The following is a 17,041-nucleotide window of genomic DNA, read 5'->3' as shown; positions in this document are numbered from 1 at the left end:
AGCCTGATTTTTTTCTAGCCTCTCCTTTTGCTCATACCCTCTAATCCAGGCAACATCCTGGCAAACCTCTTCTACACCCTCTCCAATTCCTCCACATTCTTCCTGTAATGTGGTGACCAGAATTGAACGTAATACTCTAAATGTGGCTAACAAAAATCTTATAAACCTGCATAAATGGCTAAAGTCTTCAGCCTACTGTTGTCAACTCACAATGATAACACCCCATAATGCAATAGCAGGATTATATCAATATTGGGAGCAAACTGCTTAACCCAAGAAGGCTGTAGGACTTTCAGTTGTAATCCAATCCAAAATCTGGCTGGAGAAAAAGAGCCATGTTTGTTGTATTTTACCTTTCAGCTCCATTGAGCATCTGAAGTAACAACAATTGATCCTTTTACAATGGATTTCTGTTTGTCTTTTCCACTTCAAACCCATTTTTCAGCCCTCAGGCATATAAATTTTCACCACTAATAAAAGTACTGCTAAGTCTATATTTGTTGCAATTCTTAGACTATCCCTGGGAATAAACCTAAAAATGCCTTCAAACTGCTCCCACAATGTACAAAGGGGAGAACAAAAGAAGCACTATTACCTGCCTTCCACTGATGTAAGTGCAGTTTTTTTAGTGTGGCATTGGGGATGGCGAGGGGCTAAGATCATCAGAGATCCAGGTTTTAGCTGCTTTTTCAACTTGTCCCATCCCACACCACGATTGCGTAATTTCCAAGCTAAAATATTCAGCCATTTACTTTGCTCTTCTTTTCCAGGTGCTTAGACCTATAAAACATTTCATGAAAGCCAGCAATGTGGTGTCACAGAGCCGTGGATTTATGGCTCTGCTGACAGTTGATGCTAGCATCCTGGCATAACTCTGGTGAGTTGAAAGTTTAATTTTGATTTGCATTTTTGGCTGATGATGCAGGGAGAGAAATTGTTAATGGCAGTAAATGATTAGTACCATTACACCTTCATACTGAACAACGGTTACTGCTAAGGTTCACTTTCCCTGCAAAATTAACTCATGTTTTCTATGGCCTCATGACTTGGCAAGAGAATTTTCATGGCACGTAAATCAACACAATGATTTATTGCAGCATGCCTTTCTGTTGATCACTGTGGGTGAATTGTTCTTCAGAAATGTACCACATTATATACTTAACCTAATTTGCACATTGAATTATGTAAAAAAATTAGGAATTCTAATGTTGTTTTTGTATTATTCCAGATATTTATTCTAGCTTGCCATGAAAGGAAAATAAATTCATAGAAAATTGTAGGGAAGTTTGTTCAATGTTCTCTGCAAAATTCTCCAAGTCAAATATAAACTGCATAAGAACTGTGGTTTAGATGCTTGTCAAATAAAATCAACAGGTTATTTGTACTGAAAGCCAATTTTGTTTCCGCTGAACACAATAACCAGAGTAAGAGATAACAATTAGTGACTCAGATGTTGTAACATACAACTTTAGCTTTTTTTGTGCCATGTGAGTGTTATATTTCAGAAGACATTCCTTCACAGAAATACCTGGGAAACCTCTGACCAATAAGTTATTACTTATTATAATACAATTATTCTATAGTTTTACAAGGCAGTTGATACTAATAGGTGGTAGTGAATTTTAGGATGCATTCTTTAGGATGCAGAATTGGAGTGAATTGTCACCAACGTACCAGAATCATATCTCATAAGTTTCATCATGCACGTTGGTTATTAACTAAAGTACGAAAAACTGTTTGTAAGGATGGGGTTAATTTTGTTTTGTTCTTTAGTTTGAGTGCAGTTTGGCTCAGGGTGACTAAATTGTTAAAAAAATGTCAACATATACATTTCATTTTGAATATTCTTCTCACATGAACTTCTCAAGGAGATGTTAGTTTCAGTTATGAATGTATAAACATATATACATACAAACTAGGAGTAGGAGTATTCATTCAGCCCTCGAGCCTGCTCCATGATTCATTATGATTATGGCTGAACTGCTTGTAACCTCAAATCGACATTCTCACCTATCCTTGTTCACCTTTCACCCCCCTACTCAAAATTATTCAAGTGTGTTCGGTGCATTAGTCAGGGGTAAATATATGGTAGGCGAATTGGTCTGGGTGGGTTAGTCTTTGGAGGGTCAGTGTGTACTTGTTGGGCCAAATGGCCTGTTTCCATACTGTAGGGAATCTAACCTAAAAGAAAATCTAAAAAAACCACTACTATCACCACCTTTTCGGGAAGAGAGTTCTAAATATTCAAGATCCTCGGAGAGAAAAATATCCTTTTTTTAAAAATGGGTAATCCCCTTTTTTTAGATTCTCCTATAAGAGGAAGCATCCTTTCCACATTTACCTTATCACAACCCCTCAGGATCATACATGTTTCAATCAAGTCACTACTTATTCTTCTAATGTCCAACAGATATATGCCTAGTCTGTCCTAGTTTTCCTCATTAGATAACCCCTACTCATTCGAGGTATTAGTCTAGTAAACCTCTGTACTGCCAATGCATTTACTTCCCTCTTTAAATGAGGTGATCAAAACTGTGCACATATATGGTCTCACTAGTGCTTGGTATAAGTGAAGTATCTTTCCTTATTTTTGAATTCATAAGAAATGATAATCTATTAGATTTCCTAATTACCTGCTGTAACTGCATGTTAATCATTTTGTGATTTATTCACAAGAACACCCAAATCAGTTTGCATCTCAGAGCTCTCCACTTAGATAAGATCACTCACTTCACCAAACTATATTTTTTTCTATCCTCCTTATGGCCTCCTCACAGCTTAGTTTCCTACTTATATTTGTTTCATCAGCAAAGTTAGCATCCACATCAGCTTCGAGTCATAGATTCATAGAGACGTACAGCACGGAAACAGACCCTTCGGTCCAACTTGTCCATACCGACCAGGTATCCTAAACCAACCCAGTCCCATTTGCCAGCACTTGGCCCATATCCCTCTAAACCCTTCCTGTTCATAAACCTGTGCAGATGCCTTTTAAATGCTGTAATTGTACCAGTCTCCCTTTTTCTAAATAATTTACATAAATTGTAAATAATTTAGTTCACGGCACTGATCCTATGGCATACCACCCATTTCATCTTGCTAACATGAAAAGAACCCATTTTTGCCAATTCTTTGCTTACTGTGTGTCAACCAATCTTCAATCCATGCCAATAGCTCTACCTTCTACACCATGAGTTTAATTTTCTGTAACAATCTTTGATGTGTGATCTTATCCAAAGTCTCCTGGAAAGCACAGGATATCTATTGCTTCCCCATTTTTTATTCCCATTGCTCCTCATTTCCCCTTCCCCCCCCCCCCCACCTCAGTTCCAAACTTCCAGCTCAGCACTGTCCCCATGACTTGTCCTACCTACCTATCTTCTTTTCCACCTATCCATTCCACCCTCCCCCCCCCCAACCTATCACCTTCATCCCCTCCCCCACTCACCTATTGTACTCTATGCTACTTTCTCCCCTCCCCCACCCTCCTCTAGCTTATCTCTCCATCTTTCAGGCTCTCTACCTGTATTCCTGATGAAGGGCTTTTGCCCGAAACATCGATTTTACTGCTCCTCCGATGCTGCCTGAACTGCTGTGCTTTTCCAGCACCACTCTAATCTGGACTCTGGTTTCCAGCATCTGCAGTCATTGTTTTTACCCCATCAAAGAAGTCTAACAGATTGGTCAAATACAGTGTCCTTGGTCATAAGATGGTTGGAGACCAGACATATATCAGAAGTTTTCACTATGCAACAATTTAAGTTAAAACTTCCAAAAGCAATCCCCCTGCTCTTTGGGACACTCTAGAAAACATCTCCAACTTAAAGTGAACAGGATTGGGAGACATTTGACTTTCTTACCTGAATTATTATCCAGGAGATGCTGTTCATGATAAAAACTAATCTAACTTCTTGGTAAATATACAATTGAACAATCCCTTACACTAGCTGCCCCCTAGATCTCCTAATGACATCCTGATTTACCCTCACTAAGGTCTGATGTAATTTGATGCAATCCAACCTGATCCAAAGCGTCCCCCTGATCTGACTACCTCCCACCCCACCAACCCTACCCACCTGTCACTCTAGCCATCTGCCAATCCATTGGCCAGCTGAAGGAAAAATCCAGTTTTATAGGTTTCTATGAGATCCCCTCTCATTATTCTAAACTTCAGTGAATGTAGTCCTAGTCAATCCAATCTCTCTTCATATGTCATTCCAGCTATCCCAGGTAAACATCCGTTGCTCTCCCACCATAACCAAACATCCTTCCTCAAACAACAAGACGAAAACTGCACATAAGATCATAAGAAATGGGAGTGGAAGTAAGGCCATTTGGCCCATCGAGTCCACTCCACCATTCAATCATGACTGATGGGCATTTCAACATCACTTACCCGTGCTCTCCCTGTATCCCTTAATTCCTTGCAAGATTAAGAATTTATCGATCTCTGCCTTGAAGACATTTAATGTCCCGGCCTCCACTGCATTCCGTGGCAATGAATTCCAGAGGCCAACCACTCTCTAACTGAAGAAATGTCTCATCATTTCCATTCTAAATTGTCCTCCTCTGTGCCCACGGGTCCTAGTATCCCTGCCTTTTGGAAACAATTTCCTGGTGTCCACCCTTTCTAAGCCATGAATTATCTTGTAAGTTTCTATTAGATCTCCCCTCAATCTTCTAAATTTTAATGAACACAATCCCCAGATCCTCAGTCATTCATTGTATGTTAGGCCTACCATTCCATGGATCATTCATGTGAATCTCCACTGGACACGCTCCAGTGCCAGTATGTCCTTCCTGAGGTGTGGGGCCCAAAACTGGACACAGTATTCTAAATGGGGCCTAATCAGAGCTTTATAAAGTCTCAGTAGCACATTACTGCTTTTACATTCCAACCATCTTGAGATAAATGACAACATTACGTTTGCTTTCTTAACCACAAACTCAATCTGCAAGTCAACCTTCAGAGAATCCTGGACTAGCACTCCGAGATCCCTTTGTACTTTGGCTTTATGAATTTTCTCACCATTTAGAAAATAATCCATGCTTATGTTCTTTTTCTCAAAGTGCAAGTCGTTGCATTTGTTCACATTGAATTTCATCAGCCATTTCTTGGACCACTCTACTAAACTGTCTCAATCTTTCTGCAGCCTCCCCACCTCCTCAGTACTACCTGCCTGTCCACCTAACTTCGTATCATCGGCAAACTTTGCCAGAATGCCCCAGTCCCTTTATCCAGATTATTAATATATAAAATGAACAACTGCGGCCCCAACACCCTGTGGTATACCACTTGTCACTAGCTGTCATTCCGAGAAAGAACCCTTTATCCAAACCTTCTGCCTTCTGTCAGACAGCCAATCCTCAAACCATGCCAGTAGCTTACCTCGAATACCATAGGCCCTCACATTACTCAGCAGCCTCCCGTGAAGCAACTTATCAAAGGTCTTTTGAAAGTATAGGTAGATAACATCCACTGGGTTTCCCAGGTTTAACCTACTTGTTACCTCTTCAAAGAATTCTAACAGGTTTGTCAAGCATGACCTCCCCTTACTATATCCATGCTGACTTGTTCTAATCTGACCCTGCACTTCCAAGAATTTAGAAATCTCATCATTAACAATGAAATCTAGAATTTTACCTACAACTGAGGTTAGGCCAATCAGCCTATAATTTTCCATCTTTTATCTTGATCCTTCCTTGAACAAGAGGGTTACAACAGCGATTTTCCAATCGTCTGTGACTCTCCCTGACTGCAGTGATTTTTGAAAGATTACACCAAAGCCTCCACTATTTCTTCAGCCATCTCCCTCAGAACTCTAGGATGTAGCCCATCTGGGCAGGAGATTTATCAATTTTTAGACCTTTTAGCTTTTCAAGTACTTTCACCATACTCAACTCTGTCCCTTGACTGTCCTTAATTGTTGGAATATTACTCATGTCTTCCATTGTGAAAATTGACACAAGGTATTTATTAAGTTCTTCAACTATTTCCTTATCCCCCATCACTAGCCTTCCTGCATCAATTTGAAGCAGTGCAATCTCTACTTTTGCCTCTCATTTGTACCTTATGTAAAAAAGAAACTTTTGCTATCCTTTCTAATATTACTGGCTAGCTTACCTTCATATTTGATCCTCTCCTTCCTTATTTCTCTCTTTGTTATCCTCTGTTTGTTTTTGTAGTCTTCCCAATATTCTGATTTCCCAGTGCTCTTGGCAACGTTACAGGCTCTCTCTTTTACTATGATACATTTCCTGACTTCCTTTGTCAGCCATGGTTGTCTAAACCCCCCCCCCCCCCCCGGTAATCTTTCTTTTCTTTGGGATGAACGTCTGTACTGTGTCCTCAATTAAACCCAGAAACTCCTGCCATTGTTGCTCTATTGTCTTCCCCACTAGGCTCTGCTTCCAGTCGATTTTCATCATAGAGTCATAGAGATGTACAGCATGGAAACAGACCCTTCAGTCCAACCTGTCTATACCGACCAGATATCCCAATCCAATCTAGTCCCACCTGCCAGCACCCGGCCCATATCCCTCCAAACCCTTCCTATTCATTTACCCATCCAAATGCCTCTTAAATGGTGCAATTGTACCAGCCTCCACCAATTCCTCTGGCAGCTCATTCCATACACGTACCACCCTCTGCGTGAAAAAGTTGCCCCTTAGGTCTCTTTTATATCTTTCCCCTCTCACCCTAAACCTATGCCCTCTAGTTCTGGACTCCCCGACCCCAGGGAAAAGACTTTGTCTATTTACCCTATCCATGCCCCTCATAATTTTGTAAACCTCTATAAGGTCACCCCTCAGCTTCCAACGTTCCAGGGAAAACAGCCCCAAGCCTGATCAGCCTCTCCCTATAGCTCAAATCCTCCAACCCTGGCAACATCCTTGTAAATCTTTTCTGAACCCTTTCAAGTTTCACAACATCTTTCCGATAGAAAGGAGACCAGAATTACACGCAATATTCTAACAGTGGCCTAACCAATGTCCTGTAGAGCTGCAACATGATCTCCCAACTCCAGTACTCAATACCCTGACCAATAAAGGAAAGCATACCAAACGCCTTCTTCACTATCTTATCTACCCTGTGACTCCGCTTCCAAGGAGCTATGGACCTGCACTCCAAGGTCTCTTTGTTCAGCAACACTCCCTAGGACCTTACCATTAAGTGTATAACTCCTGTTAAGATTTGCTTTCCCAAAATGCAGCACCTCGCATTTATATGAATTAAATTCGATCTACCACTTCTCAGCCCATTGGCCCATCTGTTCAAGATCCTGTTGTAATCTGAGGTAACCCTCTTCGCTGTCCACTACACCTCCAATTTTGGTGTCATCTGCAAACTTACTAACTGTACCCCTTATGCTCGCATCCAAATCATTTATGTAAATGACAAAAATTAGAGGACCCAGCACCGATCCTTGTGGCACTCCACTGGTCACAGGCCTCCAGTCTGAAAAACAACCCTCCACCACCACCCTTTGTCTTCTACCTTTGAGCCAGTTCTGTATCCAAATGGCTAGTTCTCCCTGTATTCCATGAGATCTAATCATGCTAATCAGTCTCCCATGGGGATCCTTGTCGAACGCCTTATTGAAGTCCATATAGATCACACCTACTGCTCTGCCCTCATCAATCCTCTTTGTTACTTCCTCAAAAAACTCAATCAAGTTTGTGAGACATGATTTCCCATGCACAAAGCCATGTTGACTATTCCTAATCAGTCCTTGCCTTTCCAAATACATGTACATCCTGTCCCTCAGGATTCTCTCCAACAACCTGCCCACCACTGAGGTCAGGCTCACCGGTCTATAGTTTCTTGGCTTGTCTTTATTGCCCTTTGTAAACAGTGGCCCACGTTTGCCAACCTCCAGTCTTCCGGCACCTCACCTATGACTATCAATGATACAAATATCTCAGCAAGAGGCCCAGCAATCACTTCTCTAGCTTCCCACAGAGTTCTCTGGTACACCTGATCAGGTCCTGGGGATTTATCCACCTTTAACCGTTTCAAGATATCCAGCACTTCCTCCTCTTTAATCTGGACATTTTGCAAGATGTTACCATCTATTTCCCTACAGTATATATCTTCCATATCCTTTTCCACAGTATATACTGAGGCAAAATATTCATTTAGTATCTCCCCCATTTTCTGTGGCTCCACACAAAGGCCGCCTTGCTGGTTTTTGAGGGGCCCTATTCTCTCCCTAGTTACCCTTTTGTCCTTAATGTATTTGTAAAAACCATTTGGATTCTCCTTAATTCTATTTGCCAAAGTTATCTCATGTCTCCTTTTTGCCCTCCTGATTTCCCTCTTCAATATAGTCCTACTTCCTTTATACCCTTCTAAGGATTCACTCGATCTATCCTGTTTATACCTGACATATGCTTCCTTCTTTTTCTTAACCAAACCCTCAATTTCTTTAGTCATCCAGCATTCCCTATACCTACCAGCCTTCCCTTTCACCCTGACAGGAATATACTTTCTCTGGATTCTTGTTATCTCAGTTCCTCTCCATCAGCCCCTGTAATTACCTTTATTTAACTGTAGCACCTTTATATCTGATATTGCCTTCTCTTTTTCAAACAGCAGACTGACCTCTTCCAAATTATGATCGCTACCTCCTAAGTGTTCCCTGACTTTCAGATCTTTTATAAAGTCTGGCCTCTTACATAGCACTAAGTCCAGAATAGCCTGCCCCCTTGTGGGCTGCATCACAAGCTGTTCCAAAAAGCCATCCTGTAAGCATTCTATGAATTCCCTTTCTTTGGATCCACTGGCAACATTATTCACCCAGTCTATTTGCATATTGAAGTCCCCCCATGATCACCATGATCTTACCTTTCTGACAACCCTGTCTATTTCCTGGTTCATTTTGCACCCCTGGTACAGACCACTGCTGGGAGGTCTATACATAACTCCCATTATGTTTTTTTTTTGCCTTTGTGGTTCCTCAACTCCATCCACATAGACACCAAATATCTGACCCTATGTCATTCAGTGCCATAGATTTAATCTCATTCTTAATTAACAAGGCAATCCCACCTCCTCTGCCCACCTCCCTTCAATAAGTTGTAAATCCTTGAATGATTAACTGCCAGTCCTCAACCCCCTGCAAACGCATCTCTGTGATGCCTACCACATCATAATCATTTACGATGATTTGTGTTGTTAATTCTCCTACTTTGTTACGAATACTATGAGCATTCAGGTAAAGCGCCTTAATGCTAATTTTCTTATCCTCATGATTTCCATCACCTTTGATAATATCTCCTAAGTTATACTTCCTTTTTGCTTCATTCCTCATCTGCCTCAAAGTTAAACCCTGCACACATGCTAAGCTGCTACTTATCTTTCTACTTGACTGCATACTCCCTGTTGCTTTCGCTTTCCCTTCCCCCTCGACTCACAAGTTTAAAGTTCTAGTGACCACCCTATTTATCCTTTTCACCAGAATCCTGGTTCCAGATCCACTGGTACTCCAGGTGTGGTCTCACCAAGGCCCTGTATAATTTCAGCAAGTCTTCCCTGCTCCTGTGCTCCTTCCTCAAATAAAAAGATCAAAACTGCATACAAAACTCTAGGTGTAGTCTTACCAAGGTCCTGTATAATTGCAGCAAGTCATCACTGCTCCTCTACTCACTTACTTTTACTATGAATGTCAACATACCAGTTGTCTTCTTCACCACCTGCTGTACCTTCATGCTTACTTTCAGTGATTAGTTTGCATGAACACCTAGTCTTGCTGCACCTTCTCTTTCCCAAACTATTGTCATTCAGACAAAAATCTGCCTTTCTTGGGCTGCATAATTATTCACATTATACTTCATCTGCCATGCATTTACCCACTCATTCAAATTGTCCAAATCATACTGAAGCATCTTTGCATTCTCCTCACAGATCACTCTCCCTTTGTCAGCAAATAAATAGTGGAAAGAAAATTTCAACCCACTTACGTCAAGCATAACCTCATGGACACTCAAACCTCAGCGAGGTGTCTTCCTTATATCCATGCTGAAACTCCTTGTTCAGCAGCACAGCTACAATTGGTTTCCTTTATAATTAATTTGTGTACATTCACTGAATGCCATTTTCTTCATTTAATGTTCCTGCTCAGGGACAAGCTGCTAACTCAGCTCATTATTACTACCAAAAATGGGTTCTTCAAGCTCACATCTTCAACAGCTTTGTTGAATTTCTTCTGCTTTGATACCTACACTGTCTTCTGCTTCTGGAACTGTATTCTAAGCAACTTCTGCCCTGACTGTTTTAGAAACTACTAAACTACTAAACACTTCTGTGAAATACTTTTTCCCTCTGAATACACAAGTATCTGGATGCTTTATTTCTCTAACTAAAATAAAACATCGATCATGGCGATTTGAAACAAACAGAAAAATATATTGCTTGAGAAACTCAGCATGTCTAGCAGCATCTGTGGAGAGAAAACAGTGTTGACATTTTGAGCCCAGTGCCCTTCTTCAGAATACCCTTCATTCTCTCACAAGCTCTTTTTCTCATGCTAGGTCAGAAAATTGAAGCCTCAAGCATCTCAGCAATTATCTCAATGGGGACAGGAAGAGGAGTCTCATTAGTTATTTATCGAAAATTGCATGATTTCTTGGAAAGCTGTCTTGATCCAACTGTTCAGGAGATCCTTCTTATCTTGTTTTCAATAGATCAGGTCTTCATGCAACTGAAAATTAAACTTCATTATTATTATTAATAAGAATGACTTTATCACTGAAGTAGATCTTCTGACATTCAGGAAAGAGATCTCAGAGCTTCAAAACAAATTCAGATCATTGAAGCTTTAGGTGGAGTGGATGTTGTCCCACTTCTCCAGCTGTAGCCAAATGTATTCAACATATCTTTGCAATCATGTGTGGAGAACATCGATATGAAATGAATGTGCTCAGAGAAAATGTTCAAATCTTAAAAAAGAACTAGCAAGAAGAAGTACAATAACTGCAAATGGAAAGCTCTACAGAGAGCAAGATCTGTAAGTCTAAATTGGACCAAGCCAATACTTAACATGCAGAAATTATTGATCTGTAGAAATCTGTACAAGTACAAGAACAGTAGGAAGTCACAAAGGAATATCAACATCAAACCATGACACTCCTCAAGAGTTTATTAACCAAAGCCTACAAGACTAAAACGTTAAATTTCTTGGGAGGCAAAATGCCTTGGTAAAACTTAAAGTTAAGCATTAATTAAGCTTCAACACATCAAAACTCAGCAAAAATTGTTATGGTCTATCTACCTCATGGCACAATTGAATAAAAGGTCCAGCTGTGAACAGCAAAAACTGAAATCAAGCTTTATGGGCTGGAAACAAAAAGCTTGCAGAAAATCTACAAAACACTTTCACTCAGGCAACTAATAATCTCACCCCAGGGACATAGCAGAGAGTGATTTTGATGGAGGAAAAAGCTTTTCTGTTGCAGGAATGTTCTGACCTCACATTACGTTGAATGATTAGTTAAAAAAAACTCTGCTACAGTTACTGAGTAATGAAATTTTCCTGAAAAAAGAAAATCTGGAGATAAAGTACAAGAATCTTTAATGACAGAGATTCCCCATATAACATGGTTGACCTAACAAATAGGCCAACAGATCAGGTTTCAGGCAGAAATTTTCTACTGATCCTACTCAAAAGTACCATCCTATTTTCTCCTCGAAATGTCATTGTCTGTATTTGAGGAGCTTCATCCTCCACCAAGTGTTGGAATGATACTACTATCTAGAAAGCAAGGCATTTCTACCCTAGAGGTTTTGGGCAAGTCTTAACTGTGCCCCTTCAGCATTCAGCAAACCATTTGTTCTTTTTTTTGTCAATCAGATCATCCCAAGATCAGAAAGCAAAGCAGATGAAAGGGAGAGAGAGAAGTTTAGTACATAGCTTGCTTTTCAATAGGCTGTGATCAATGAATTCCTGGAGTCTTAGACTTTTGAGTCAGATTTTCCTGGATTGATCTTCATTGCTGCAACATTCAAATCTTCAAATGGAACACAACCATTTATCAAAAGGTTTTATCAAAAACTTCTATTCCACACCACTGTTGTGTTGGCAACAACATCCTTCACATAATACTGCACATAAAGTGCCAGCGGTGGCTTAACCAGTGTTTTCTACAGTTGGTGCATTACATCCCTGCTTTTGTATTATGTACCTTATCCCATAAAAGAAAGCATTCCATTTGCTTTCTTTACCATGTCATCTACCTGTTCTGCTAACTTCAAGACATGTAGATATATATGCTAAAATCTCACTTCCTTCATCTATTTTAATACCTTCCTATTTGTTGTAAATTTCTTAACTTTCATTGCCCTCCCCAACTGCATTACCTCACCTTCTCCAGAATTCTATTTGCTACTTTGTCGCCTGCTCATCGAGATTATTGACATCACAGGACCACAGAATAGTTCAACTGTAGAGGGAGATGATTTGTGGTTGCACTGATTCTCTGAGCATTTTGACTTTGGACCAATCTCCTGCCTTTTCCCCATAACCGTGAATCTTTTTTCTATTCAAATAAGCATCCAATGCCCTCCTGAATGCATCAACTGAACCTGCCACATTCCCAGGCAGTGCATACCAAGCCCCAACTACTTGCTGTGATAGTTATTTTTGTCATCTCACATTTGAGTCTTTTGCAAAAATTATTAAAACCACCTGGCGTTCGATCTTTTTATGAATGGAAACTTGTAAGTCATTTCCTCTTAGCCTTGTTCTTCCAAGAACAGTAGTCCCCACCTTACCAAATTTTCTTCATAACCGAAGTTTCTTATCCCTGAAACCATTCTTGTAAGCCTCTTCTGCAGTCTCTCCAATGTGCTCACGTCCTTCCTGATGTGTGGCATCCAAAACTGTATACAACCCTTCAGATAAGTACTTACCACTGCCTTATATAAGTTCAGCACCAATTCCTAGCTCTTCTATTCGCTGAATGATAAAGCCTGGTATACTATATGATTTATTAAGTGCAGTACCTATCTATCCTGCAACTTTTAATAAGTTACTTGCATAAATACCTGGTTCTGCCTACTCCTACACACCCTTTAGACCAATATTCTTTTTATCATGATGTCTTTCTATGTTCTTTGTAATAAAATGTATTATTTCACACTTCTCATAATTAAGGAGTCAACAGCAATCCACTTCAGTATCAACTACATACAAATTAATTTGTAATCAGCAATTTCCGAATCATGCCTCCCCCATTTAAGATCAAATCATTAATGGACCAATTTCGGAGCCCCGTGAAACACTGTTGAAAGCTGTTTTCCATTTGCAATAACAGCCAATGATCATTGTTCATTGTTTCCTGTCACTGAACCAATTTTTGATCCCACCCACCATGGGCTTCTACTTTAATGATCGGTCTGCCATGTGGGACCTTGACAAATGTCTTACTAAAATCCATGTTGACAACATTCACAGCATTAGTCTCATCAATGGTCCTTGTTATTTTCTCAGAAAAATTCAAAGGGAGATTGTGATAGTAACTTAATAAAATCATACTGATTATCCTTAAGTAATCCATGACTTTCTAAGTGACAGTTTGCTTTGTATCTCAGAATTGATTCTAATAACTTGACCACACACTGAACAACCTGTAACTATTTGACCTATCCCTCAAGCACTTTTTAAACAATTGTTTACAGCTCTCCAATCTTCTGCTACATCACCTGTATCTAGTGTGAACTGGAAAATAATGATATGGCATCCAATATTTTTTCGCTGGCTCCCTTTAACAGCCTGAGGTACAGTCCATGCATCCCCAATGATTTATCTACTTTCAAGCATGTCAGTACTTCCTCTTGCATCATGCTTATAGTATTGAAAATTCAGATCCCTTCTCTTTGACAATAATGTCCCAATCATCTCTATCCTTTGTGAAGACAAAGTATTCATTAAGAATCCTACCCACAACTTCTGCAATTATGTGCAAGTTACCATGGACATATCTGATAGATTTCACTTTTTCCTCAGTTAACGTTTTGCTCTTCATGTATCAATAAAGCAGTTTCGGGCTTTTCTTGATTTTACTGTGCCAATATATTTTCATATCCTCTCTGCGTTTCTAACTTCCTTTTTTATTTCATCCTTGTACTTACTATATGCCTTTAGGTTTTCTGCAGTATTAAGTTTTTTGGGACAGTCATATGTTTTATCTTTCTTCTTTATTTTGCTCTGTATGCAGAGGACTCTAGATTTATCAATGCCAGCCTTTAGCTTTATAGATAAAAGCCAAAAGAACTGGGGATGCTGTAAATCAGGTACAAACACAAAAGTTGTTGGAAATGCTCAGCAGGTTTGGCAGCATTAGTGAAGAGAAATCAGAGTTAACATTTTTGGGTCCGGTGACCTTTTCTCACAACTGGGAAGGTTCTGAGTTTTGAGGAAGGATCACTGGACCCAAAACGTTAACTTTGATTTCTTTCCAGTCGCTGTACCCAATTCACCTTCATTGGATCACCTTTCAACTTCATAAAATTTGATTTCCACAGTTTAGAACTTTTACTCCTATCTTTTTCCTTTTCCATAATTATGTTAAATCTCACTGTATTATGGTCATTTTCTCTAAAATGGTCATCTTTGCTACTTCATCCATTTATCCAACTTAATTCCCAAAGGCTGAATCTAGAATTGCAACCTTCTCATGAGCTTGTTATTTAGTTTCCAAAAAGAAGTATTCTTGAATACAGTTTAAGAGTTTTATGCCCTCTGTGCCTTTCACACTGTTCATACCCCAGTTGATGTTAGGGCAATGAAAGTCCCCAACTAATACTGTCATGTTGTGTTTGCAGTCTGAAACATGTCTACATATTTATTCTTCTAACTGGCTTCCACTATTTAGGGTTATATTATACACTCTTAGTGGTCTGACTGCTCCTTTTTATTTTTAAGCTCAATTCCTATGACCTCATTTGATGTATAATTTTAATACATCATCCCTCTTCACTGCCGTAATTGATTCCTTAAACAATGGTGCTATACTCCCACCTTTTTGTCCCCATCTGTATCTGACCTGACAACTCCATATGTGGGATGTTGAGCTGTGAATTTTGTCCCTCTTTAAGTCAAATTTCTATTATATTGATGATATCATGCAACCACAAGACTTTGTTTTGCCTCAGATCATGACCTTTCTTTACTATAGTATTTTCATTTACATATAGTGGCATAATGGCTCGATGGTTAGCACTGCTGCTTCGCAGTGCCAGGGACATGGTTTTGATTCCACACTCGGGCTACTGTGTGGAGTTTGCACATGCTCTCCGTGTCTGCACTGGTTTCCTCTGGGTGCTCCAGTTTCCTCCCACAGACCAAAAATCTGCAGGTTTGGTGGATTGGCAATGCTAAATTGTCCGTAGTGTCCAGAGATCTGCAGGCTAAGTGGATTAGCCATGGGGAATGTAGAGATAGGGTAGGGAGCTAGGTTTGATGAAATGCTCTTTGGAGGGTTGTGTAGACTCAATGGGCCAATCAACCTTCTTCCACAGCGTAGGAGTTCTATTATTTTATACCTCTTTAACACTGCCAAGTTCTTATGCTGCACACATTTTAATTATCATTTATTTTTCAGAGTCACTTACTAACTTTCTGCCTCCAATTCCCTGCTCTGTATTTGTCCTGTCCCTCAGGTTCTCATATCTGTCAATCTAGTTTAAAGCCTTCCCAACAGCACCAGTGAATCTCACTCTGAGAATATTTGTTCTCATCTTGTTCAAGAATCGATAATCGAACTTCTATAGGTCCCAACTTCTGTGGAATCATTTGAAGTACCCTAGAAATCTGATTGCATTATTCCTACTCCAGGTTTCCATCACATATTCAATTACTCACTTCTCCTATTTCTATACTCACTATCAGATTGGACTAGTGCTGAGACTACTGCTTTCAAAATCCTGCTTTTCAGTCTAGATACCTAAGATCGGTTTTCTGGATCTCATCCCCTTTCTTACCTCAGTCATTGGTACTAATTGGGCCTTGGCATCTTGCTGTTCACCCCTCATGAGTTGAATATCCTGCACCTGCTCAGTGACATCCTTGATCTGAATACCAAGGAGACAATATGCCTTTCCGGAGACATATCTATAGCCATAGAAACATCTGTCTGTTTTCTTGACTAACTACCAGAACTGCTCTTCCCCTCTTCTTTCTTTCCTGCTGTGCAGCTGAGCTACCAGTGATGCCAAGAATTTGGGTCTGACTGCACACTTCTGAAACCCCAACCTCCCTCTTCAGTGTCCAAAATAGTCATCAATTTGCAAGTGAAACCTAGGGACTCCTGCACCAACTCCCTAATTCTCTTAGACTGTCCCCTATGGACACCCATTCTATTTCTGCCTCCACTTTCCTATCTTGTGGGGTGACCACTTTTCTGAACATCCTATCGACATTGCCTTTGGCCTTGTGGATATGCCATAGTGACTGCAGCCACCACTTGAGCTCTAAAACCTAAAGCCCAGGTTCCTGGTAATATTTCCTGTGCATGTGCTTTTCAAGGTCATGTATAGCGTCCATGACTTCCGACAAAGTACACGACACATACTCCCCATGACTGATCTGCCATGCCCCAACTTAGCTTTACTTGTGTCAACTTTATTTTACCTTTTATTAATATTAGGAAAATAGTGTTTCCGGATCAGAAGATCTGGGCTATTTGCATTTCTACTGACTAATTAATCACAACAGCAGGTTAAAAGTGACAGTATCAATAGACAGGTAAACTGAACTGCTGTGCTTGCATTCCATCGGTGTGTTTTAAGTTACTTTCTACCCCAAGTCATATGCTGGCCTGAGAAATGATAATATCAAAGGCTTATTGTTACCAGATTTGTCTGCTGATTTGAAAATGAACTTGGATAGCATAACACAAAAGGAAGAATGTTTACCCATGTGAAATTGAGCTATGCCCAAACAGCATCCAGAATATGTTAGTAATTTCTATTGAAAATGTGCTTTATGAGTTTTATCACTGCTCATCATGGAAAAACCAATTAAACTAAGATATTGTATCT

General features: G+C 39.9%; 1 protein-coding gene across 2 annotated transcripts in view; it reads left to right on the top strand.

The window, feature by feature from the left end:
* LOC140477143 (peroxidasin homolog) overlaps nucleotides 1-17,041 on the top strand; it is a 583,119-nt gene that overhangs the window by 487,933 nt on the left and 78,145 nt on the right. The gene's annotated exons all lie outside the window — the stretch shown is intronic.

This window comes from Chiloscyllium punctatum, chromosome 5 (assembly GCF_047496795.1).
Source record: "Chiloscyllium punctatum isolate Juve2018m chromosome 5, sChiPun1.3, whole genome shotgun sequence".
NCBI lineage: Eukaryota > Metazoa > Chordata > Chondrichthyes > Orectolobiformes > Hemiscylliidae > Chiloscyllium > Chiloscyllium punctatum.
This window is presented reverse-complemented; position numbering and strand designations above follow the sequence as displayed.